General features: G+C 36.1%; 1 protein-coding gene across 1 annotated transcript in view; it reads right to left on the bottom strand.

The window, feature by feature from the left end:
• Rbms3 (RNA binding motif single stranded interacting protein 3) overlaps positions 1-26,112 on the bottom strand; it is a 1,055,032-nt gene that overhangs the window by 1,008,636 nt on the left and 20,284 nt on the right. The window lies entirely within an intron of this gene.

Here is a 26,112-nt window from a genome sequence, read left to right as displayed (position 1 = left end):
ACATTTCTGAAGAATGACAACATTAGAACATGATACATACATACGTCATGGTTCATGTCAATCTCAGCTAAGTCCTGGCAAGGAACTGTAAACCAAATGTCCCCAGTCCTCTCCTTGCAGTCCTGTTTACTATCTTCATGAGGCATCTCGTAATGTAAGAAGGATGATCTTAACATATCAACCACGATCCTTCACAGCCAAAAGTAAACACAAACAGAACCTACAAGCTTAGAAAATGGTAGTTAGAAGTCTTTAGATGACCTAACTCCATTTCTCTTCCATGTAAAACCCCCTACACCGAGCATTTTCAGTTACACATCTGAACAGTAAAAAAAAAAAAAAAAAAAAAAAACCACTGGAGCGCATTACCTCATAGGACTTTCTACTCCAAATGCACACAGTTTTAAAAACTGAAAAGTTCTTGAAGCTGAATTGAATTCCCCCTCCTTGCAGCAATTTCTACCATCTGCTAGAATGATAGGAAATCCAGTTTTCTCCATCAGCCTAAAGCATCTTCAATTCCTTATTTATTGTGGTGACCCTTGGTTCTCAGTCAATTGTGTATGTTTTCAGTCTACATCCAGGTTTCTAAAGGGAGTGAGTATATGCACAGGGCCCTGAGGCTGGGCTTTTTATTCCAACTTTCAGAGTAAAACTCAAGATCCAGAGTCTTTATTGGCAGTTCTCTAATTTGTTAGAAAGAAATCATAGAAGTCTGTTGAGTGCCTTGCTCAAATTTAAAAAAGAAAAATCCTTGATTTTTAAAAATCACCTTATTTAGACGTCCAGTATTATATCAAATAAAGAATAAAAGGTAGCTCATAGACTGTCGTTCTAGAACACATTCAGAAATTAGTTGTTGTTCCTTTTCTATGAACTCATAAACCATATGTTCCTAATTTGCTCAAGTTTTACCCAGAAATTGGTGTCAAGTTTACAAATCTCATATTCACACTCTATTTCTCTTTCCCTCTTTGTAAATTGCGGAGAATGTGTGTGTATCCACCCCTGATACCTCAGGATTTCTGCTGCTTCTTCTATACTCTTTAAATTTATCCCTTCTCTAGAGTACAGTTTATCCAGGCTGGATAATGGAAATCATGTGAAGTATCTAGGTATCCTCTTATGTAGACTTTCCTTTCCTTGACATCAGAATATCCTTATCAAGTCTTATTCTACCTTATAATTTCTCAAAAAAAAGATGAAAAAATAAAAATGTCTGTCTTATTCATATCATTTATTAGCATTGTATTGATTTAACACACAGCTCATTCTGTCTTTTTTATATTTTTTTATTTATATATGACGGGAAAGCATTAGAATTCTTATTACACATATAGAACATAATTTTTCATATCTCTGGTTGTATACAAAGTATATTCACACAAATTCGTGTTTTTATACATGTACTTTGGATAATAATTATTCTCACATTCCATCATCATTTCCAACCCCATACCCTCCTCCCTTCCCCTTCCACCCCTCTGCCTTATCTAGAGTTCAAGAAGATAATGCTAAGTGAAGTTAGCCAATCCCAAAAAAACAAATACCAAATGTATTCTCTGATATAAGGAGGCTGATTCATAATGGGGTAGGAAGAGGGAGTGTGGGAGGAATAGATGAACTGCCTTCCTTTTATGTAAATACAGTTTTATTATGATTTTGGAGAAAGAGAAGAGAGTCCAACAGTACTCTTATTTTAATAATTTAAGTCTTATTATTTTTTGGTACTGCCAATTGAACCCAGGGGTGCTTTACTACTGAGCTAAATCCCTAGCCTTTTGTAATGTTTTATTTTGATACAGGGTCTCACTAACTTCCTGAGGCTGGCCTCAAACTTGCCATCCTCCTGACTCAGCCTCCTGGAGTCATTGGGATTATAGACATGAGCCACGAAGCCTAGTGCCAATGACAAATCTTTATAGAACTTTAAATTTTTGTGATTTTAAAATGCTCAAATAATTTTCTGCATTAAAATTCTTTTATATTTTTGCATTTATTTTAATTATAAAAATTACACACACACACACACACAGTAGAAATTCCTGAAGTAAGTTATATAGGAAAGCACTTACAACTCATTGGCAAATATCACCAATATTTTTACCTATTTCTAGTTTTTTTTCTTTTACATAACTGATATACGTACCTGCATACATATACATACACATAAACATACACAAGTACATAAATTTATATAATTCCTGTTGTTTTTTTCATTTAAGATAATGTCATGATTTCCTACATCAGTAGAGGTTCTTTGAAAATTTAAGTGACATTACGTTCTACCACTGACATTTTCCTTATGTGAACATTTAAATTTTTGCCAATTTGTGCTGTTATAAATAATACTAGAGTAAAAATATTTATATATGAATCATTCTTCTTATTTCAAATTATGACCATCTTAAAATAGGTTTTCCTTTGCATGAAATTAACTTGTGTTATGCCACATTGTAAGGGTTTATTTTTGATTTAGCCTTCAGTTAGGAAGAATAATGTGGGAATAAAAATGTTTATCCCCCCAAAAAAGGTATGTGGGTAGTAAATTTCTGAATTCTTACTCATGGCATAATACAGAGATTCTCTCAACTTCATAATAAAAAGCAAGTTGGCTTAGCTAACATTCTTGCATTATAATTCTTTCCCTCTAGCATTATTCAACATTGTTTCATTGGTTTTGGTCACATCTTATTAAAGTCTAATGATATTAAATTTGTTTTTTTTCTTTCATTGGTACATTAGGATTTTTCCATATAATTATTAGAGAAGTTTTTCTTTTCAAATATGTTGTCAAGAAATGGTCTCATTACATTGCATACACATAAACCCAATTTATTCATTGTCAATATTCAAAACCATTTTCTTTTCCAAATCCAGAATGTTTCCTGTAATGACATCTTTGGTCATTGATTCTATTCCAGTGATACTCCATTATTCCTCAAAAAATCCATTAACTCTTATGTTCTCCATTTGTGACATTTTTCATCTTAATGTTTTATTTTTCTTTATTCTAGCATATTCTAGAATACAACCTTCCTCCATATGCCTTGTTTAATATATGTAATTCTTTATATATATAGATAGAGGTTTTTGAGGGAAATGGGAAGAAGTTGTCATCATTGTTTAGGAACCAAACAAGACTTTAAATAAAAACTATAAAAATTTCATAAAGTTTAAGTCTGTCAGCAGCACTTTCATGGAGCACACGAATGTCTTTGTTTATTGCAATTATTTGCAATCATCTGGTCAAAACACACTCTGGAGAAAAAAACACATGAACACATTTAATACTATATAATTTATTATACACACATTTAGGTTAGGAGACTGTGCTATAAAAAAACCATGATAATTATTGCTTACTTGACAAAATATGCAGTGTTTTGACCTATGTTCTTATCCCCCACCAGTTGTAGTTTCCTCTGCTCAACCCCACCCCTGCTCTGTCCTGCGTGATCTTGCTGTCCCCAACTTTACCAGCCCCTCCCAGTCCTGGTTAAGACCTGGTCATTTCTCCCTCCTGCATAATCTACTCTCTAACTCCCTGCTCATGTCATTCATAGAGAGATGACTAGAATGCAAGTCCCTATCCTATCCAACAAGCCATTAACTAACCCTCAGATGAAACTCAATTTCTATGGTTAAATTTACAGATCATATGAAATTATTTGTTATCTTCTGATAACTTGTCCCACTCCACCTCCCCACATACACCACCATCACCATCAACAATTTTCTCTCAATTAATCTATATTTGATTTTTTTTCTAGTGACTCTTTAGCTTATATCTCAACACCCTTATGGACAGAAAAGAAATTTCCTATTAAAGGTACAGCCTATTTAATAGTTTTATAATGCCAAAAAAAAAAATCTTTCTCAGACTAATCCAAACTCTCCTTTTGGATAATAATTAGTCTGATTTTTTTCTCTTCCCCTTAACAATATAGAAAACAAAACAAAAAAATATAAAAATCCACATCAAATTCATTTTTCATGAAGTCAGACCCTCAGGTAAGTTCTTAAGAAATCAGTTTGTACCACACTAGTGAAAGATACGGTACTAAGTGAAAGAAGCCAGTCTAAGTTACACAAAGTAGGATACCATTTATATAGCATTCCAAAAAAGACAACAGATTAGGAACAGAAAACACATCAATGATACCAAGGGGCAAGGATCTGGGCTTAAAAAATGGTTTGTCTGTCTGTGAACAGATAGCAAAACAAGTTCTTTGAGGTATTGAAATTATTCTGCTTCCTGTTATGTTGTTACATTGCTGGATACAGTAAACTATGCCTGTATTAAAACTTGTGGAACTGTATACTAAAGGAAAAAGGTAAATACTACTTAAACATTTTTTTAAAGAAAAAAAAAAAGAATAGACTTCTTTCTCCCAGGTAATTTCAATATCCATCTAGGGAATATCCCCTAGAACTATATGGAATTTTACAATGTCTTTTCCTGGAAGCACATTCTGATAGATTCCAAGATAAGAGAAAGTATTCTGTCTACTCTGTTCTATAATCTAGGAGCCATACCTCACACAACACCAGACTTAGAGTTAAGTATTCAAAACCTCCTACCTGACTGACATATCGCTGGATAAAAAATATCTATTTTAATTTCATGATACTGTGGATGCATTCATTGTTTCAGTGTTCTTCTTTCTAACATAACTAGATGCTAGAGATACTACAATGAAAGAATCCTTAAAATCACCACCCATTATCCATCAGTTAAAGAAGTCAACTAAAAACTGAGATGTTGGAGATGGGATGACGACCAAAGAGAGGAAAAGGGAATCTCAGGTGAGGGGACTCTCTCTGGTTACAACCCTGAAGGGAGGCTCCTGGGGGACTATTCAGAGCTGTGAAGAATCCATAGCATTCCCTTTTTGGCCTTTATGACACACACTAGCAAAGATATAGTCTCCTGTCTTTCCCAGAAAACAGCCATTTTGTTCTCCCCATCATGGTGAAGAAAGGGTGAACTTCCAAATGTATGTTTCCCTCAATGCCAAAGAGTCTTGCACTTCCACAAGAAGTACTCCACCACGTGACCAGATGGCAAGTGATCCCTGTTTTGATCTGTAGAGGATTCATAGCTGGATTTAGAGAATGTTCTTTCTCCCAAGTAATTGCAATATCCATCTAATTCTGGCTGAAACGAACTCTTGTCATTCTGCTTATTCACACACCTACGTGAGCAAATGTAATTTCCTTGAGATAAAGTATGCTGGCTGAATTGGTAAAAAAAGAAATAGGGAAAGTAATTATTCAAAAAAAAAAAAAGGAACAAAAGAATCCTGGGCTTGCTTATTAGTTCTTTGGTTTGCAAGCCATGTTTTGAGTCAGGAGCTTGTATAAGTGCATATCTTATTTCTAGCATAGAACAAATATATAAAACACACAGTTTATGGAGGCCAAAGTACATGTGTTTTTCTTTTGATTAATTACTATATTACTATAGAATGTTATGAAGCTTTACATATATTTTTTATATAGCATGGAAATTATAAGAAATCTATTTACCAATAGGCATAGGAAAGTCAACAAGATGAAAACATGACCTTTCATTACACACACACACACACACACACACACATGCACATATACTCATATGTATAAATATAATTATAAATATATATGTATGTATGTGTATTTTTTTCTTTTGCTGGCCAGTTTCTGAACACCCTTCCTACCTTTGAGCAATTCCTTAGTTTATAATTTAGTGGGAAACAGAACCAGTTCTTTCTATAGATATTGCCAAAGATACCTTTCCAGCTCATTCAAAACTAAGGAGAAAGCACGTGACCTACATTTTATCCAACAGACATACTCTTTAGACATGAGCTCAGAATAGATCTGGGGCCGCATTCAGTGCCAGCAGTAATAAACGTTCAAGATGGTGCTCTGACAGTCAATCCTCAGCAGATGATTCAGCAAATGATTCATTTTGCAAGACTTGATTTAGAGCATTTAGCTTCCATTTAGTTCTACCTATTTTGCCATACTTTCAGGAAATTCATTGAGTTCCTAATAGAGTCTCAATTAGTTCATTTTTTATTTTAATTACCCACAGCTAATTTGTGTTGCTTGCAACTAAGAATCCTACTAATATAATATCCCCACAATGATTCTTCCCATTACTGATGTCCAGGGTTCTATTATTGAGTCCAACTCACTCTGGCAATTCACCTATTTACATACCTCTTTTCTGGGAAGTCCTTGAGGGCATGCATTCTCTGTTTTTTCCTACCCATAATCTCAGTCTATAAGTTTCTGATACAGATAGGCACTTCAAAATGGGCATGGAAGTGAGTAGTGCCATTAAAAATCCTTTTATCGTTTCCCAGATAGGGAATTCATCTTATCTTTTTAAGTTGAAATGGATAGACTCTTTCATGTCTATTCCAGGAGAGCTTTTATTATTTGCTTAGGAGTCTTATTTCTTTCTCTATTAGCTTTGGTGGAAAGACTGAGTCTTAGTTAAACTTGGGTCCAGCATTCAATGAATAAATTATTGATGAATGTGAACACAGATGATGAGAAGTAGAACCATACCTGGAAGGTCACACTCACTCACTCTTGGCCCAGTCACCCTCCATACTCTCAACATCTCAAGTAGCACACGAGTCTATTGCTTTCTCAATGATGTTCACCTTGGCCTGTTGGCATTTAGAAGCAAACAATCCTCAGATAAAGTATTTCTTTCAGTTGCCTGGTATAATGGAACGGATCCCAAAGGAATATGGTGGCTTGAGAAACGTGATTCAACAAAAATTGGTTGAAATTACAAAGTCTATATCACAACAGTTATCAGCGGCAAATATAAATGATGCCTAGCATTTTATAATGTGTGGTGTATTAGCTCAAGTAATCTCAGCATATAGGAGGAAGATGGTAAACATCTGCCAACCCTCTTGACACAATGAAACACTCACTCTTAATTACCATATTTCAGCATATAATTATTGCGTATTTTATGCCATTTATTTTTTGCAAATAAGTAGGTGTGGCCATTATGTGAAACTTTGATTTAAAAAATGGTGCCAATATTATTTTAAAAATCATTTATTACTAAACTGCCTTTGGTTCAAGATTAGGATGCATGAAATAATACATGAATATATGTTAATGCAGCTGTGACAATTATGTGCTGATAGACTGTACTTCCCCCCAACCACCAGGTAGAATGACATCCTTTCAAGTGGCCAAGACAAAACCTGTTGGCTCTGGTTTTCTCTCCTACAAAGTGGATATGATTTCTTGCAGAGATTTAGTAGGCTGCAAGTGGAAGATTTTCTGTGATAACACATAAAGCACTCAGCGGGTGGGCACACAAAGTAAATGGTTGCTACCACTGTGCTTGTTCTCCGGCATTAGACTCAGTATTTCATCCAAATTATTTTATAGAATATATACAACAATCTTTCCGCAAGGCATTCGTGTTATCCCCGTTTTACAGAGGAGAAAATTGAGACTTAGGGGAGTTAAGAAGGCAGTCCCAAACCTCTCAGGCTGGATCCAGGATTCAAACTTCAATTTCTCTACTGTTCCATGATTTGGCTTTGTTCCCACAGATGGATGGACCCAGGGTACACCGATAATGAAGTTGCCTTGCAGCCTGTCACTTCATTACTCATGCAGCTGAATCACATCCTTGAACTCCTGCACCTCTCTCTCCCTCCACCCGCCCTCCTGCACCCACCTCCTTTCACACCAACAGCACAAACACAGCCTCCCTTTGGCCCCTGTGAATGTGACAGAACCTCCCATTTTATTTATCAGGAGCACCTTAAGCTTTTAATAAATGATCATTTCAGAAATACAATTTCAGGGATCTTTTGGAGGGCTATAATTGAAGATAGTCTTGTCACTGGTGGCGGTGGAAAGCTAACTGTATTTGTTTCTCTGTCCTCCTGTGTTCCCTTCAGGTACCACATAAAAGCATTAAAAAATAGCTAAGCCTTAAGCCATGCCGAGATCTCCTGAAGGGGAAACCATTTCTTTGTCACTCTCTGCTACAAGGTCGAGGCCATTCTTAAAGCAGAAATGCCTACTGTAATGACTCACTGGTGGCTCCCTAATAGCCTGTTTTGTTGTTAAATGTCTCCTTTTACATGATAAATCATTGTACCATTGCATCAGTTGTGTGTCACTAGGCTAAAAACACACCTTTGCTGCTGCTGATCTTTCCAGAAACAAAAACCTCAGCCCACACATACTGTTTGCTTTTTATTCTTCATCTTACATTAGGTGACTTGCATGTAGACTCTTGCTCCTCAGGGAAGGAACTTTCTGTTATTTGTCCAACAGAAGTCATTCTAGGAGAAAGCTGTGTGTACAGGGAAGTAGCACGTAAATAAAGCTACCTGGGAGCCAGAGCTAGAGAGGGTAGGAATGCTACATTTCTGGAATTACATACATTATTATCTAGTGAATCTGAATATCACATTAACTTTAAATTAAAAATAAGGATGTATTTTTAAACTGATAATTCACTACAAGAGAGGCAATACTTGGTTCAATGTAAATAGTAGAAAGACTTTTCATTAACAAATTTAGACATAAAATAATAACTTGAATCATCTACAAAATTATAGTGTCTTAAGTCATTGGACTTACATATTGTGAATTATAGAAACAAAGTAATGACTTGGGGAAAAGCCATATGCAAATTCTACATATTACTTAAAAATATCCAGGAAAACTAAACCACCCTCTGCATGGGAGATGGACAAGAGAGATACACTGGAAATCAGGGTGACAAATGAAGGGTTAATTTGTAAAGGAACAATTAACTGAAACTTCAAAAGATGTGTCTTGTTCCCCTGTGACCATTCGTGTACCGAAAGATGGAAATAAGTTTCTAGATTTTAACAACCCTGTTCCAGTCATGAGACAAAAAGAATTAAAGAAGATAGCTATATCAGAAAGTATTCCCCCTCTCCCATATTAGTCAGTATAGGATAGGCTGTGCTAGAGTAATGAACCAACCCCCAAATCTCTATGGCTTAATACCTGTTGTTTCTTACTCAAAATGTTCTATGGTCCCATTGGCTCTCCAAGGCCTTCCCAGTACTTACTCAGGGTCCAGCTTGACTGCCCTACTATAAACATGCTACCTAGAACACATGCCCTTTAGGGTTTCCAAGGCTGAGGAAAAGAAAGCTGGGACAGGTACAGGTTATTTTTACTGCTTTTATGGCCTAAGTTGTGTAGCCTCAAAATCCATGTGTTGAATTCTAACTTCCAATGTAACTATATTTGGAGATGGGCTATAGGAACTGGTCAAAATTAAATGAGGTAGTAAAGATGAACCCCTTATCTGATGCCTTTATACAAGGAAGAGACACCAAAAGTCTTGCTATTTCGGTGCACAGAGACAAGGCCATATGCGAACACTGAGGGAAGGAGGCCATACTATAAGCTACAGAGGAAGCCCTCATCAGAAACTAGGTTTTAGTGAGCACTAGTAATGGCTACACACCTCCACACATACACTCCAGATGAGAGCTAAACAAGCTGTGTGTGCAGAAGCAGACAGAATACCAGGGAAATAAGAGATCAAGAACCCATCCCAATGGACAAAAGGTATATGAGATGAATACTCTTCAAACAATGAGTGATTCTGAGAGTAGAAGCCTTTACTTGTTTCTTTTCTGGAGATTTCTAAAATACAAACTCACCCTCACTCCAACCCCTGCCCCCCCCCCCAAAATCATTCATTTTCAAGGCACAAAGACTTCATGGAATGGCATACTGGGGAGGTAGGTTGCGTCTACCATCTCCAACTGGCTCCCAGTGGCTTATCATTGTTATGGCAGATTGAAAAGTTTTATGGAACTTGCTATTATCTGAATGTTTGTGCTCCTCACCCTCAGGATTCACAGGATAAAACCTGGTATTATTAATATACAAGATAGGATTATTTTAATACCTAAAATACAGTATTATTAAGAAGTTGGGCCTTTAGGAAATGATTGGGCCATGGTGGCTCAGCTCTCACAAATGGCATTAGTGCCCTTATACAAAAAAAGATCCGAGGGAGGCTGCTCATCTATTTTGCCATGTGAGGATACAGCTATAAGGTACCATCTGCAATGCAGAGAGGCTTCACCAGACATTTCATTGATGGTGCCTTGAGCTTGGACTTCCCAGCCTCCAGATCTATGAGAAATACATGTCTGTTGTTTATAAATTATTTAGTCTTAAGATATTTCAGGTATTTCAAATGGACTAAGACGGACCCCAAGATGGACATACAGATAAGCTCAGGGAGTAGGGTCAGTGGGTGATTCAGAAGTTATATTGCTGAGGGGAACAGCAGCATTTTTTAAAAGCTCCCTAATGTTCTACTCTGTAAAACAGAGTTAACAGTTGGAGATGCTGACACAGAAACGGGATTTATAGCTTCAATAAGGACGATGGAATTCTACAATAGCAGAGGCCATGCGGCATTACTTAACAGACAGAGATAAGATGGATGAAGTCACTGTGAGGGAAAGCAAAGCCAAAGTGGCAACCAGTATGTCTTGACCTGCTAAGATCTGTGACTATAGCTAACAGACCGTAGAATTGCTAAGAGCAGGATAGATGTCTAACTGTCTGTGGCATGTAAGGATATCCTCTTCTCAGTAAAGAACAAGTCATTTCACCTTGTATCTCAGAGCTCTAAAAAAGAAGTACAACATTCAGTGAGCCTCTGTGAAGGTTAGAGGTGGCACATACCACACTTAGGAATATTGGCTTTAAGCCATTTATCAGGCAACTCAGAAAGGTGCCAATTTTTAGTGACGCTCACGGCAAGAGAAAATTCTGCAGCAGTTCTAAGATGCAGTGCAAGCTGTCCTGCCACCCAGGCCACATGACCCAGTAGATGTGATGGTGCTAGCGGCATGTTGAATAGTAAATGCAATATACTGTCCCTGCCAAGCCTCCATGGAAGGCTCAAATTCATATCTTTTGTGTTCCAATAAGGCCATGCCTTCTGTAGGAGAAAACTAGTGACCATTTAAAAAATAGCTCTTGAAGTACAAAGGATCCCCAGCAGAGTTTCAGAGCCTGACCAAAGACACTAAGAAATCATGTGCATGAAACTGTCCATTTTGAGTTGATATTATCAGATCCCCTACGTCAAGATATCAGATGGCTTCAAGAGCAACCCATCCTGTGATGGAAATTCTATACTCAGGATCAGATCTAAGAAGGACTAAAAGTCATCAATAACTTGCATAAAGAGATGGCCCAGACTCTCAGAGCTCATAGCTCTACCTAAATTGTACTGATGCCTCTCTCTTAAGTCATACCTACGGCCTCAGAGGGACAGAGATGCTGCAAACAACTTTCGGAAGAAGTAAAACACTAAGGCCCGGTTCTTTGATGGATTGCCTCTCTGTGTAAATTCTAGTTGAAAATGCAGCCATGCTGTCATAGGTGGCCTTCTGGGAAACTGGTGAAGGGAAATCCTCCTAGTAGGCAAAGGTGAGACCAGTACATATGATCATTCACTTTGTGTGGCAGAAGGAAACACCTGAGGTGTAGAGTAACATGGAATTCTATCTGAGCAGTGCTGAATGAGTTATCTGACTGGTAAGCTGTCTTGAGGGGAATGAGATCTGAAGATGAGAAGCAAAGAAATTTGGGGAAGAGGCAATCTGTGGAGAGGTAGCCAACCAATCAGAGTAATAACTGTAAAGTTACCACTGCATCCAGGGCTTGCATAAAGGGCAATTGATAAGAACAGCAAAGATGAAAAGTGAGGAATAGCAAATCGAGCCATCCAAAGCATACTTCTTTAGAATATTTTGAGATGCCTATTCAGAGGTGCTTCAGACACAAGAATGACTCTGAAAAGCTGTTCTTTTATAAAAAGCAATTTAGAACTACTAACCAACAGATTCAGGTAACTGTTTTCTATCTGATATTCCCCATCAACCTAAGAAAGTTTTTGTCTCAGAAAGAAGAGCCTGGGCTTCTGACACCTGCCCCAGACAAAGGTGACCATAGGTGGCTCTTTGACTATACCTAGGAGTCCTCTTATCTGCATAAGTAGAAAACCTTTTTTAAATGTATTTGTCTACTTTAACCCTCTTCTAACCTGTCACCACTTCCCTCCATGAGCCCCAAATTTCTTCCTGTACAGTATATAAGCTGCAACAACCTAGCCAAACTTGTAGTTTAATACTTTTTTGCATGACTCCCATGTGTATAATTTTCCTTTTGTTAATCTGTCTATTGCCAGCGTAGTTAGTAGACTTACATTATTAAACCTGAACTTCTCACAAAGGTTATGCATGTGTCAAACAGAAGGAGAATCCTTCTACGAAGTCCAGTTTTGAGTGTTCAACCTCCCAAAAGAGGAGTCCAGTGCTGAACATCGAATATGGCACTATGTCCTGTGGAGACAATCTACCACTTACTGGCAGAGTGACTTATCCAAAAACTTCCACCTGGATTTTTACTTACTGGAATTAACATCTACTCCAAATATGAGATTGATTTCCCAGCTTGCAGTCCCACTGCCAACACCACTATCCTAAAACTAGTAGGACCTGTAATTTATAGCATCATGTCCTACTAATCACCTTTTAAAAAGAAATCATTTTTATGGCAATATAGGTGCAATGATGGGAATGTGACCACTTGATCCACTAAGTCTACCATATATCATATTGCTCAGAAATAATCACTCTGAAGGTATGATGGAACTACTCACTGAAATCTCATGTAAGGTCTATCTCAGGGACCATAACCAATGAGTTTGAGAAACTCTCTGGAATTTGACATTAAAGGAAGGATTGATATACAAGATACTATGTCCCTAAAAGCTAGAATTCACTGGACAGAAAAACCAAGAGGTGCAAATAAGATAGATAATTTCATCACCACTTCCAGTTTTTTACTTTTTAAGATCAGTTCTTCCTATCTTGAAAATTTTAGTCTTTGCTAAGTTAAATCCAACTGAACCTGAAACTACAACTATTTTGGGCTTCTCAGGACAGCAGGACATCAAACAAGGAAAGAAGTTATATTGGCAGCTGGAAATTGACCCTGTAAATACAAGGAGGTAGGGTTGCCTCTATACAATGGAAGGCATACATATAGTATGTAGGGGATTCTTTGAGACATCATGTAGTGTTTCCTTGCTGAATAATAACTGTAAATGGAGAATTTCAGAAACCACAGTTCAGCAAAGGTAAAACAATTGAGGTCTCATCATCCCATACAGTTTCTGAGTTATCCAACCAAACCAGAACTGAAGTGAGAGGAATCTAGAATGACAGGTGGAGAAAAGAGATGAATATTAATTATGGCTCTGAATTAGTTGTAAAAGTAGCAGCTGAATTGTGGTCCACAATCTCTGTTGTTTAAGTCTTAGAGATCGGGGAGGATGGTGAACTCAATTTTAAAGTTGCTGCAATTGATTAAACATAATGGAAGGTACAAGAAGATTGAAGTGCTTCAATGGATGTACTATACTGAAGAGCTCTTACATGCTCAATCACTTCTTTGCTGCAGCCATTTATTCCAGCAGTTAATGCATCAACTAGCTTCATGGTCATGCAGGATAGACCCTCACCTCAGCTGCACTGCCATTTCTCTGTCTCTGCATCTATATGAATTCACTTGGCAATATCTTCTAGATTTTCTCATTTATTGGTTTACAAAATTTTAATACTTTTTAATGATTTTCTCAATTTCTGTGGTTCCTAGAGACATATGACCTACCAGATATACCCAAATCATGAGGATATACACAACTTAAGTAGACCAATATCAAGTAAGGAAATTGAAGAAGCTATCAAAAACTTTTAAATAAAGAAAAGCCAAAGACTAGACGGATTTGAATTCTACTAGACCTTAAAAGAAGAACTAACACATATTCTACTCAAATTATTCCATGAAACAGAAAAAGAGAGAACACTGAAAAATTCATTCTGTGAAGCCAATGTCACCCTGGTGCCAAAACCGGACAAAGACACATCAAGGAAAGAAAACCTCAGGCCAATATCCCTAATAAACATAAATGAATACATTCTCAATTTAAAATATTGGCAAGCATCATGCAACTGTATATTAAAAGGATAGTGCACCATGATCAAGTGGGTTTCATTACAGGGATGCAAACTTGGTTCAACATATTCAAATCAATAAATGTAATTCATCACAAAAATAAAGTTAAGGACAAGAATCACATGATTATCTCAATACATGCAGAAAAAACATCTGACAAAATATAGCATCCATTTATATTTACAACACTAGAGAATGTAGGGATAGAAGGAACTTACCTCTACTTTGTAAAGGTTATATCTGACAAACCCAAGACCAAAGTCATACTGAATGTAGAAAAAGTGAAAGCATTTTATTTAAGAACAGGAACAGGATAAAAATGCCTACTCGTCCCACTCCATTTATACATAATTCTCAAAACATTAACCAGAGCAATCAGACAAAGGAAGAAAATCAAATAAATACAAATAGGAAAAGAGGAGGTCAAATTATCCCTATTCCTGATGACATGTTCCTTATATTTATAAGACCCAAAATCTCTACCAGAAGACTTCCACAGCTGATAAATAAATTTAGTAAAGTATCAGGATAAAAGATCAAGATACATAAATCAAATGCTTTCCTATACTCAATGATGAATCTGCTGAAAAAGAAATTAGGAAAACAATCCCATTCAGAATAACCTAAAAAAATTAAAATAAAATACCTGGGAATTAATCTAACAAATGATGTGAAGGACCTGTATAAAAACTACAGAACACTGAAGAAAGAAACTGAAGAAGAACTTAGAAGATGGAAAGACCGCCCGTGTTCTTGGATAGGCAGAACTGATATTGTCAAAATGGCCTTACTATGAAAAGCATCATACAGATTCAATGCAACCATCAAAATACCAATTAGAATTAGAAAAAGCAGTACTAAAATTCACTTGGAAAAACAGGAGAGCCAGAATAGCTAAAGTAACTCTGGACAAAAGAGCAATGCTGGAGACATCACTAATGAAGACCTGAAATTATATTACAGAGCTATAGTAGCAAAAACAGCAAAGTGCTGGCTAAAACAGATTTGAAGACCAATAGAATAGAAGACATGGAGATAAACCTACATAAATACAGTTATCTGTATTTGTAGACAAAGTGCCAAAAATATACATTGGAGGAAAGATCGTCTTTTGAACAAATGGTGCTGAAAAATTGGATATCCATATGTAGAAGAATGAAGCTGGATCCCTGTCTTTCACCCTGCACAAAGGTCAACTCAAAGTGAACTAAAGACCTAGGAATTAGACCAGAAATTCTGTAACTACCAGAAGAAAATGAAGGCCTAATACTCCAACATATTGGCACTTGAACTAACTTCCTTAACAAGACTTCTAAAATGCAAGAAATAAAACTGCAAATCAATAGGCAGGATACCATCACACTGACAAGCTTCTCCACATCAAAGTAAAGAATCCAGAGCATAAAAAGAAAGCCTACATAATGGGAGAAAAATCTCTGCCAAGTGCTCCTCAGATAGGGCTTTAATATCCATAATATATAAGGAACTCAAAAACCTTAGCATAGAAGGAATAAATAACCCAATTAATAAATGAGCAAAGGAAATAAACAGACACTTCTCAAAAGAAGAAATACGAATGGTCAACAAATATATTAAAAAATGTTCAATATCTCTAGCAATTAGGAAAATGCAAATCAAAACTACATCAAGATTTTATCTCACTCCAGTCAGACTGGCAATTATCAAGAATATAAATAATTATAAGTGTTGTTGAGGATGTAGGGAAAAAGGTATACTCACACATTTTTGGTGGGACTGCAAACTGGTATAACCACTAGGTAATATGGAGATTCCTCAAAATACTAGGAATGGAATCATAGTATGACCCAGTTATCCACATCCAAAATATCTAAAATCAGTGTACTTATAGGAATGCAGCCACATCAACACTTACAGCAGCACAATTAACAATAGCCAAACTATGGAACCAACCTAGATGCCCTTTGACAGACAAATGGATAAAAAAATGTGGTATTCATCCATAATGGAGTATTCCTCAGCCATGAAACAAAACCAAGTATGTCATTTTCTGGGAAATGGGTGGAACTGGAGAATATAATGCTATGTGAAATAAGCCAGACTCAGAAAACCAAAAGTTGAATGTTTTCTGTGCTATGTGGAAGCTACTCTAAAATTAAGGGAAATATTGGGGGGGAATGGGGGTAAATTTCATCAAAATAAAGATCAAGGGAGTAGAAGAAGAGGATTGAGGGTAAGAAGAAGAAATGAGATAAGGGAAAACAGTGGAATGAATCTGATCTACTTTCCAAATTTTGCATATGAATATACTATAACAAATTTCATCATCTTGTATATCCACAAAACACTAATTTTACAGAACAAAGTAAACAGATCAGTAGAGTAGAGGAAAGGGAATGGGGAGAGCATAAGATAAAGTTAAGTACTGGGGACATAATTGGAGCAAACTATATTCTATACATTTGTAATTACGTCAAAATGATTCCTTTTGTTGTGTATAACTATTATGACCTGATAAAAAAAGAAGAAGAAGAAGAAAAAAGAATTCACTTGATACTCAAACACAAAAATCCTTAAAGTACAAAGAAGGTAACACTTTATTGGAAAACCATTGAACAATAGGAGATTAGAACTGGCAGCTGAATAAATGCTTTCCTCTTTTGACTCTGTGATACACATTTCTGAAATTCAGCCCACTTGGTCTTTCAGAGGGATATGGCAGAATCCAGCTGACAGGTAACAGAGAGACATGAGCAGCAGGAACCTGAAGTTGAAGGGATAATTCTATAAAGTGGGCCTACTGTGCAAACCCCCGCATGCTTTCTTTTTAAAACCAATTCACCTGTAGCCCTGCCTGGCCTAAATCAATAGGACATGCTATATTCCTCAGCAAACAACCTATTATCTGAAGAAGAAATGCAAAGCTAAAAGGCTCCTCCATACTGATAAGAATGCAGTTATTCTAGAAGGAGAGACTTTTGTGACCTTTACACAGACCAGATTCCAGAACTCAGGAAGATATGAAACTTAAAAGAAAATCTCCTAACCATAAAATCTATATGAACAAGTTTCAAGTAGAATGAAACATGGGCCCAAGTGACACAGATTTGCCTGGATCTTTAGCATGTCTCTTCCTCTACAGGCTAAAACCATGTGCAGTAGGGACTTGGAATTCTGATGCAATTCTAATGTGAGCCAAATGTCAAGAGGTTCACCTGCAGGACTTTCTTGGATCTTCCCTGAACCCACAATAAAACAAATCAGGAGGGTGCACCATCCCTTTCCTCTCAAAGAGGATCTGTTCTCTTGAGAGTGTCCCCTTTTTCTCTTTTCCTAACCCTTCTAATAAACTCATGTGAGCTACTCTGAGTGATATGTCTGAAATATTTCCCACACGATCACAAAACTGGTAACTGAGGACCTCCATAGCTGCCTCAGCTCTGTAGCAGGACCTGACTCTGTAGCAGGACCTGACTCTGTGGCAGGACCTGGCTCTGTGACAGCCACAGTGACCTACACTGCGGATCAACTAAAGAATGTACCCTTCCAGATTCCTTCATTGGTAAATTCTACCAAATACTTAAAGAAGCAGTATTAATTCTTCACAAATACTTCCAAAAAAATAGAAGAGAAGAAATTAATCTATGAGGCCAGTTAGTAATCTCATAGCAAAGACAGAGGAAAAAAATATCACTAGAAGAAAGAACTTCAGACAATATCCCTTATGAATGAAGATACCAAATTCTCCAAACACCCAGCATCTAACCAAAATCAGCAACATATAAAAAAAGACAGCAAACCATAAACAAATAGGATTTATCCCAGGAATGTGATTTATAACAGAATGTGGGTTAATATCTAAAATTCAATCAGCATGATTTAGTATGTTAATAGAACAAAGGGACAAAAATCACATGATCTTCCTAATGGATACAGAAAACGCATTTGACAAAATATAAAACCTTTCACAGTTCAAAGATTCAACAAAGTCAGTATAGAGGAGGGAATTTTCTCAACATGAGAAAGTATATCTACGAAAAATCTACAGTTAACCTCAAACTTAGTGGTAGAAAATGGAAGCTTATCTCATAAAATTGGGCACAAGATAAAGAAGACTACTGTCCTTGTTTCTACTCCAATTTGTATTGCAGGTACTTAGTGTGGCAATTAGCCAAGAAAATAAAATGATTTAAATAAATATTCATTTTCCCCAATGTTGCAAAGTACATGATTATTATTTAAAAATGAAATGGTATTTCTATACACTACAGTGAACAATCTAAAAATGAAATTTAAAAAATAATATTTGCAACAGCATTAAACAGAATAAAATGTTTACAAATAAATAATTTTAATAAGATAAATGTAAAGCATACTTTTGAAAATGCTAAAAGTTATTCAAAGAAATTAAAGAAAATATAAATAAATGGAAAGACATTCATGTTCATGGGTCAGAGGACTAAGACGGCAATATCACCAAAATGATCTAGAGAAGCGACCCAATTCCTATCAAAATCCCAGTTGCATTTCTTGCAGAAAAAAAAAATTGCAAAAGAACTTAACAGGTTTATACTAAAATTCAAAGGTCTCAGAATAGCCAAAACGACCTCAAAAAATTTGAAATACTCTCAATGAAGTCCTCTTGAAGTTGGAGGATTAACTCTCTAAATTTCAAAACTTATGACAAGCAATAGTAATCAAGACTATGGCACTGCACAAAGGCAAATCAATCTCTCTCTCTCCCATCTCCCTTTCTCTCTCCCTCCTTCCCCCCCTCAAAACTGAGATTCCAGAAATACAACCCCATACTTATGGTCAATTATTTCTTGAAAAGGGTGCTGACACAAGTCAATAAGGGAAAGAATCGTGTGTCACTAAGTAGTTCTGAGACAATAGGAGATACAACTGCAAACAAACAAACTTAAAAATTATTTTCTCACACACGATGCACAAAAATGAACTCAAAATGAAACAAAAAAGTACCTCAATAAATATAAGAGCTAAAAATATTGAACTCTAGAAAGAAATATAAGAATACATCTCCACAGCCTTGAGTTAGGCCAAACTTTAGATTAAATACCAAAAGCATAATGGACAAAAGAAAAAATAGATAAATTGACCTTCACCAAAATTTAAAACTTCTGTTCCTCAAAAGACACCATCAAGAAAGTGAAAAGACAAAACAGAATGGGAGAAGGTATTTGCAAATCATATATTTGATAAGGCATAGCTTATAAACATTCTAACAGTCTGATAAGTCAATGATAAAAAAATAACTCAATTATAAAATCAAAGGATCTTAATAGATACTTCTCCAAAGATATGCAACATGCTCAAGATAATTAGCTGTCAGGCAAAGGCAAAACAATGTGACCATTTCACACCAAACAGGATGACTAAAATAAAAAAGATAGATAGTAACAAGGGTTGGAGATGTGGAGAACTTAGAACCTTCACATTGCTAATTGGAATGTGCTAGTTTAACCACTTCAAAAAATAGTTTGGCCATTACTCAAAATGAGTAATGAGTACATAGAGTTAACATATTATCCAGCAATTATGGATCAAATATGATCACCTAGGTATATACCAAATAAAATTGAAAACACATGTCCGCACTAAACTTGTATACAATGTTCCTAGTAGCACTGTTTATAATCGCCAAAAAATAGAAACAAACCCAAATGTCCATCAATTAGAAAATAAATGAACAAAATATAGTTTATTCATATAAGGGGATGTTGTTTGGCAATAAAACAATGTGAAACACTATTCATGCTACAAAGGGATGAAACTTTAAAACGTTATGCTAAATGAAATAAGCCAGTCTTAGGTGATTCCATTTATATGAACTATTTGCAAAGGGCAAGTCCATAGAAACAGCAAGAGGATTTATGGTTCCCAGTGTCTGGAAGAGGGTGGGGAAGGGGAAGTAACTGCTAATAGGAATGAGGTTTCATTTAGGGGTTATGAAAAAACATATGCTAAACCTTGATTGTGATGGTGGTTGCACCACTCCATATGAAAAACTACTGAACTGTACACTTTAAATGGGAGAATTGAATGATAAGCAAAGTATATCTCGAGAAAACTGTTATTTTTGTTTTTTTGTTTTTTGGTAAGCCCTGACTCAGGCTCCTATTTCTGTAGATGATACAGGATGGAGACATGTGCTTGTAAGTGAGTATATTTCTCCTTGGACAATGAATACATCAGAAGGCGACACTACTACAAACATCATCATCTAGAGAGAGTCACGGGGTTCTTCAATTGATTACTTTCCTCCAGCAATGAAATAAAGGGCAATCCCCATACAGTCCTATTTTCTCAAAGCCTTTCCTTGCAAAAACTTAAAGCATTTAGGGCAAGACAAGAAGATGCAATGATATTTAATTTTTTAAATATTGGTTTAAAAATGAAAAGAAGCTACTTTTCCCTTTGTCACCATCAACAGTCTTGAGTTCTGGACTCAGATCTCTCTCTCTCTCTCTCTCTCTCTCTCTCTCTCTCTCTCTCTCTCTTAGGACAAGTTCATGCTATTTATGTTACAAAGAGTTCTTGGCGATTCAGACAACTACTAGCTTCCCATCATTCCACGGAGGAAGAATAAATAGATGGGAGAATCTATAGAATAGGTGGAACTAGTTTGATTCTGGGTCTGCACTGGTACAGGTTTCCTAAAGGCAAACATAAACCTTCTGCTGTGCAATATCTAGAGCAGGGATCCATAAACACCTCCTGTAATGGTCTGAAGAGTAAATATTTTTGGCTTTGTGAGGTACAAGGGCTCTGTTGCAATAACTCACCTCTGCATTGGTAACAGGAAAGCAACCCAAAGATATTAGAACAATAAGAAATTGAATGAGTGTGGCTGTGTTCCAGTGAAACTGTTATTTATGGAAAATAGATTTCTTATAACAGAAATGTGAATTTCTCACAATTTCCATGTGTTATAAAATGTTATCCTTCTTTTAATTTTTTTTTACAACTATTTAAAACTAAAACAATTTTTAGCTTGTGAGCCCTATAAAAATAGGGGGTAGGCCTGATTTGGCCCACAGGCCAGAGGTTGTCTCCCTTCCCTCTATAGTAATAACTTGTAGAAGGTGATTGAGGGTAATATTGGGGACCTGATAAAAGGGTACTTTGTTCATATGTCACATAAAAAGAATACTGCCACTCATCTTATGTGGAAAAGTCAGTCTGGGACAATGTGCACTGGACTTAGTAGTGTGTACCAACAACTTGGAAACTTGGATCATACTTGCTAGGGTGTGTGTGTGTGTGTGTGTGTGTGTGTGTTCATGAATGGAAATACCCATGAAATCAATCTCAAATGTTTCTGGAACCCAGACTGAAAGAAAAAAAAAAAAAACAGATCCTTCCATCTTGGACTCTTTTCTTTCATCAATACAAGAGGCTTAAAATAGATTTCATTTCCTTAAATTTAAAAAAAAAATTTTAAGTTTGTTGCACCAATGATAGACATAGGTGTCATCTCTAATGCTAAGGTTTCTATACACTTTCAGAAAAATGTGGATATGCCTTATCCTGAAGGTTAACCCTGAAGAATACTTCTCCATAAGCTGAAAGAAGAGGCTAGAATCAGAATCCAGAGATAGAAACTCTTAGCTTAAGAAAGTACTTAATACCCGAGTAAAGTAACCTTTTTTTGTTGTTGTTGTTTTTTTGCTCAGATAAATCTGCTTACTGCCAGAGGAGAGCAAATGGGTACCCTTCGAGACTTGAAGCATAGCCTAAAGCAATCCGCCATAAGGACGGAATTCCTTTGAAATCTAGTTTTTATCTTATAAATCCATATGAATTTATATTCTACTCCAAAACACAGCTATGTGTTTGTTTTAATATAAAAATAGCATGTTAAACTATTCACCATCAAGGAAAACTGGGACTCCTTGAAGATGCCTGAAGTTTATCCTGTAGCTTTGAGAACCCTCAGGCAAACCACGTCGCTCCCAGTGGGTACATGTAGCCATCTGTGCATGAGGAGCATACTGCTCAGCAGGCCGCATCTTTTCACAGTTTCACTCAGGCACTGAATACATACTTTTTATTAATGGGACATAATTGAAAGGGGTTTAGAAAGTGTATAGTATGGTACAGTATGCTTGTTCTCAAAGTATAACCCCAGGACTAGCTCCAACAACATCACCTGGAATCTCATTAGAAATGCAAAATCTCAGCCTCATCAACATCTACTGACTAAGAACATCTGAGAGTAGGGTCCTGACATCTGTATTTCATAATTCTAACACTTGCTCAGATTTTCAGATAATGTTCTTAGTGGAAAGAGTGTGAAGAAACCCCTAAAAACGCAGTAAAACTGGCTGTGAAAACAGAGGATTCCCTAACCTCTCTGACTCCTGCTCCCCATCTGTAACATAGGGATCCACCTTGCTCCCAGAAGTGCCTTGAGAATGAAATCATACCAACTGGGACAAATGCATCCTGCAAGGCCCATTACCCAAATGATCTGATGCTCTAGGGTGAACCCAAGTTTTCTCTTTTCCCAGCTCTTTCAAATATTAAATTTGAGGTGCATAAGTACAGTTGGATGATACCATCTACATCCAGAAGAAATGCTGCTGAAATATGTCTAAGACACCACAGCAGTGACCATTCCTCCCATTGACATTATTTGCATATTACTGACTTCAAGCATATGGAATTTTAAAATCAGGTCATTATGAGAGTTGGAAATATTTACACCCAAAAAGTACTGGTGACAAATCAATTTTCAAGCAACATATTTTTTCTTTTGATTTTAAGAGTTCCTTTGAGAACATTCATTTATAAATTATCTAATTCCAAGGGGCCAGAAATCTCTGAAATACCGGCCTCAAAGACAAGCAAATTATAAAGATTAATATTTCCTTCTACATTGCAAATTAAGAAAAAAAATTACACTTTCCTTCTGTTTTCCAACAAAAAGTCATAGATTATACCCAATTGGTCATTTTTCAACTCTTTTTTTAACCCATTTATTAGTTCAAACTGCTCAACAATCTTTCCATACTTATCACAAGACAACCAATTCAGATCTGCAGAGAAAACAAATCCACATACAAAATCTCTTTAAGATGTGCAGAGGGGTGTTATGTAAGTATGTAATTTTCCCCATGCTGCTTCTTTTTAATATTTATATTGAAGAACATTTTTGTACCGAATGGCTCAGTCTATCCAATGTAGACACAAGCATATGTAAACATGTGCGCCTACACACTTGCCCTCTCCCAAAAGTCATATGCACAAACTCCATTTTCTACACAACAAGTAGAGTAAGTCTTAAAACACAGACTCCCATGTATTGAAACTGCAATATTTGGAGAGGAATTAAATGGAAGCTCCTATATAAAACTTGTCTCTAACAATAGTTGAAATATCCCAGATAATTTAGAGTAATTATTTGGGTATACTTTGGGGTAGTAGTATATCTTAACTTACTTAAGTAAACATTTATTTTCAAATATATTCCTCATTACCATAGCACAGAGTAGAAACCATTTATAAAGCATTGATAAGTTGATTCTGAGTCCTTCTTTACTCTTCAGAACAAACTCCCAAATGTCCTCCATTAGACCAAATATTGCTGAATTGCTTCTTACATAGAACTTGGTTCTGCATATGAAGTTTGTTTTATGTCATCTTGTCACTAATTTACATAGTTATCCCTAAAACTTAATGGATTTATGATATTTAATAAATAAGGTGAATTTGACTAAGATTCAAATGGAGTCAAGTTCCTAAGCCTAGAATTTGGTATCTAATGGTGGTTAATGGCCTTCTGGAATATTCTCCTGCTTCACTACACACTGTCAAAAAATAAATCAAGGACCACCAAAGACATAAAAGTAAGAAAAGAAGAGGATGAAGAGGAGGCAGACAAAGAAGAGTTGTTGCTAAGTTATTACCTTGCCAGTTAAGAAAAGATTCTCACAAAATGGTGGAGGAGGAAGAAAGTGGATGAGTCAGGGTTTCTAACTAACAGGAAGGCAGGGTGGTTTAGGTGACTTGGCTAATTAAGAATTGCAAACTACAATCCTAAATGAGTCAGGGACAGAATGAGTTTGTAAGTCTGTGCACAAAATATTATTTCTGGACCTGATGTACAGAAAGAGTCTTCAGTTAGATCCTAAGAGTGGAACATACTGGAGTCACTCAGTCATAGGCCATAGCATCTTCAGTTATGATGAAAGAGGGTTTTCATACAGGCACATTTACAAAACCTCAATGATGAAATGATTTTGTTGTAATTTTGAGGTAGTGAAACAGACCTCTTAAGAGCTGGGCTTTAAAGGCAGACTGCCTTGGACATGAACCACAGCTCTACCACTTATCAGCTACTGACATTATAATGTAATATCCCTCAGTTTTAATTTCCTCATATACAAGATGGGAATAATAAAATACAGTTCTTCATATGGTGGTTGCAAGAATTATAGTAATTAATACCTTTGTACATACTTATTACTAAATAAATGCTAGACAATATTAGAAGTGGCTGTCTTGTGGGACCACAGAAAGTTGTTGATAGATAGTTGTTGTTGTTTTCTATCTTTCCCAAGACAGAAAAATTCTAGGTTGGAAAGTGATACAAATATTCATTTGACATGGATTTGCTCATTCAACTACTTGCATCTGTGGAGTGCCTATGAGTACATGGCCTAGCAGTACTCACTGCCTAATAGAAAATACACACACATACACACACACACACACACAACTAAGAACTTGTGTTTGGAGGACAAAAATAAGACAGCATGAAAAACAAAAAGTGGTCTATTTTACCATTGGGGTGATCAAGGGAAATACTTCATTCAGAATCTTAAGAGAATTTGAGCTCAGCTATAATTTAGAAAAACTCAGACAAAAAGTTCAAAGAATACTATACTCCAGAGTTATAATTCTTTTCTATTTAGCACATATTTTTAAGAACTTTCTTTTTTCTAGGAACTGCAAGTGCATGCTTTTCTGCTGCAATAGCAAATAAATCTGAAAAATCTTGCATCCCACTTATGGAAAATAACAGTTTTATGATAAAAACAGAATTGGAGCACGCCCATCAAAATCTGTGAAACTTTGGAACTACAACCTGAATACACACAATAACAATAAGCACAGTTAAACCTATACTACAGTTAGAATCTATAAGTTTTAGCAAGACCTCTACCTTGTGGCTTCCCTCTTCTCAGAGATATAGATCCTTAAAATTGTTTGTTTCTAATAGATGTCAGCTTTATCAAAACAAAAACTACAATCCAATAGCACCCTTCTATAGCCATTGTTTTTACTTGAAAATCATAAGGAAAAATGTTTTGGCAACATTTTCATTTGTACTCTCAGTCTCTTTCAATAACAGTGAAAAGTCAGTAGTCTTGAAGCCACTAACTCAGACACCATTTCCTTTGCTAAAAGAAGGATCATGGGCAAGAATTTTATCTTTTTGTCTAAAATATCTTTATATGTTGCTAATTTTTTTCGTGAATTGTAAGACAACTTACATCTGATCATTTCAAAACGTTCACATGTGAGTTTACCAAGCAAGTTGATCAACACAACTTCCTGTTACTCTGACATCATTCCCTTAGTTACTAATCATACGAAGAAACATACTTTGCTGCAGAACAAATCCTAAGAACAGGCAGGTCCCAAATATCATAGAATTCAGAATTTAGTAGGAAAAGTAGTGACATAAACTCAAATTGTACTACCTTGAAATATTGCTTTATTAGGAGAGAGAGAAATGCTAGAAGGCATCATAGTAGGCAGTGATTAATTTTTTGTAGCTAATTTTAAAAGGCTTTTTAGGATGAAAAAAAAAATACCCTAACCAATGAAGAAAACTATTTTTAGGCCAAAAAGAGTATCTGGGAGGGCATTTCAAGAAGAAGCAACCAGAAACGTAAAGATGCCAACTTATTCCTCAGAGGACATGAAAAGTCAGAGAGATTGCCCCTCACTTCTTAACAATCTTTTTGATGCTTCACTCCCCAGTCCTAAAGGTCTAATAATCATTGACAATTTTGAGACAGG

This window comes from Marmota flaviventris, chromosome 1, assembly GCF_047511675.1.
Source record: "Marmota flaviventris isolate mMarFla1 chromosome 1, mMarFla1.hap1, whole genome shotgun sequence".
Classification (NCBI taxonomy): Eukaryota; Metazoa; Chordata; class Mammalia; order Rodentia; family Sciuridae; genus Marmota; species Marmota flaviventris.
The sequence above is the reverse complement of the archived record's forward strand: the minus strand, read 5'-3'. Positions and strand labels throughout refer to the sequence as shown.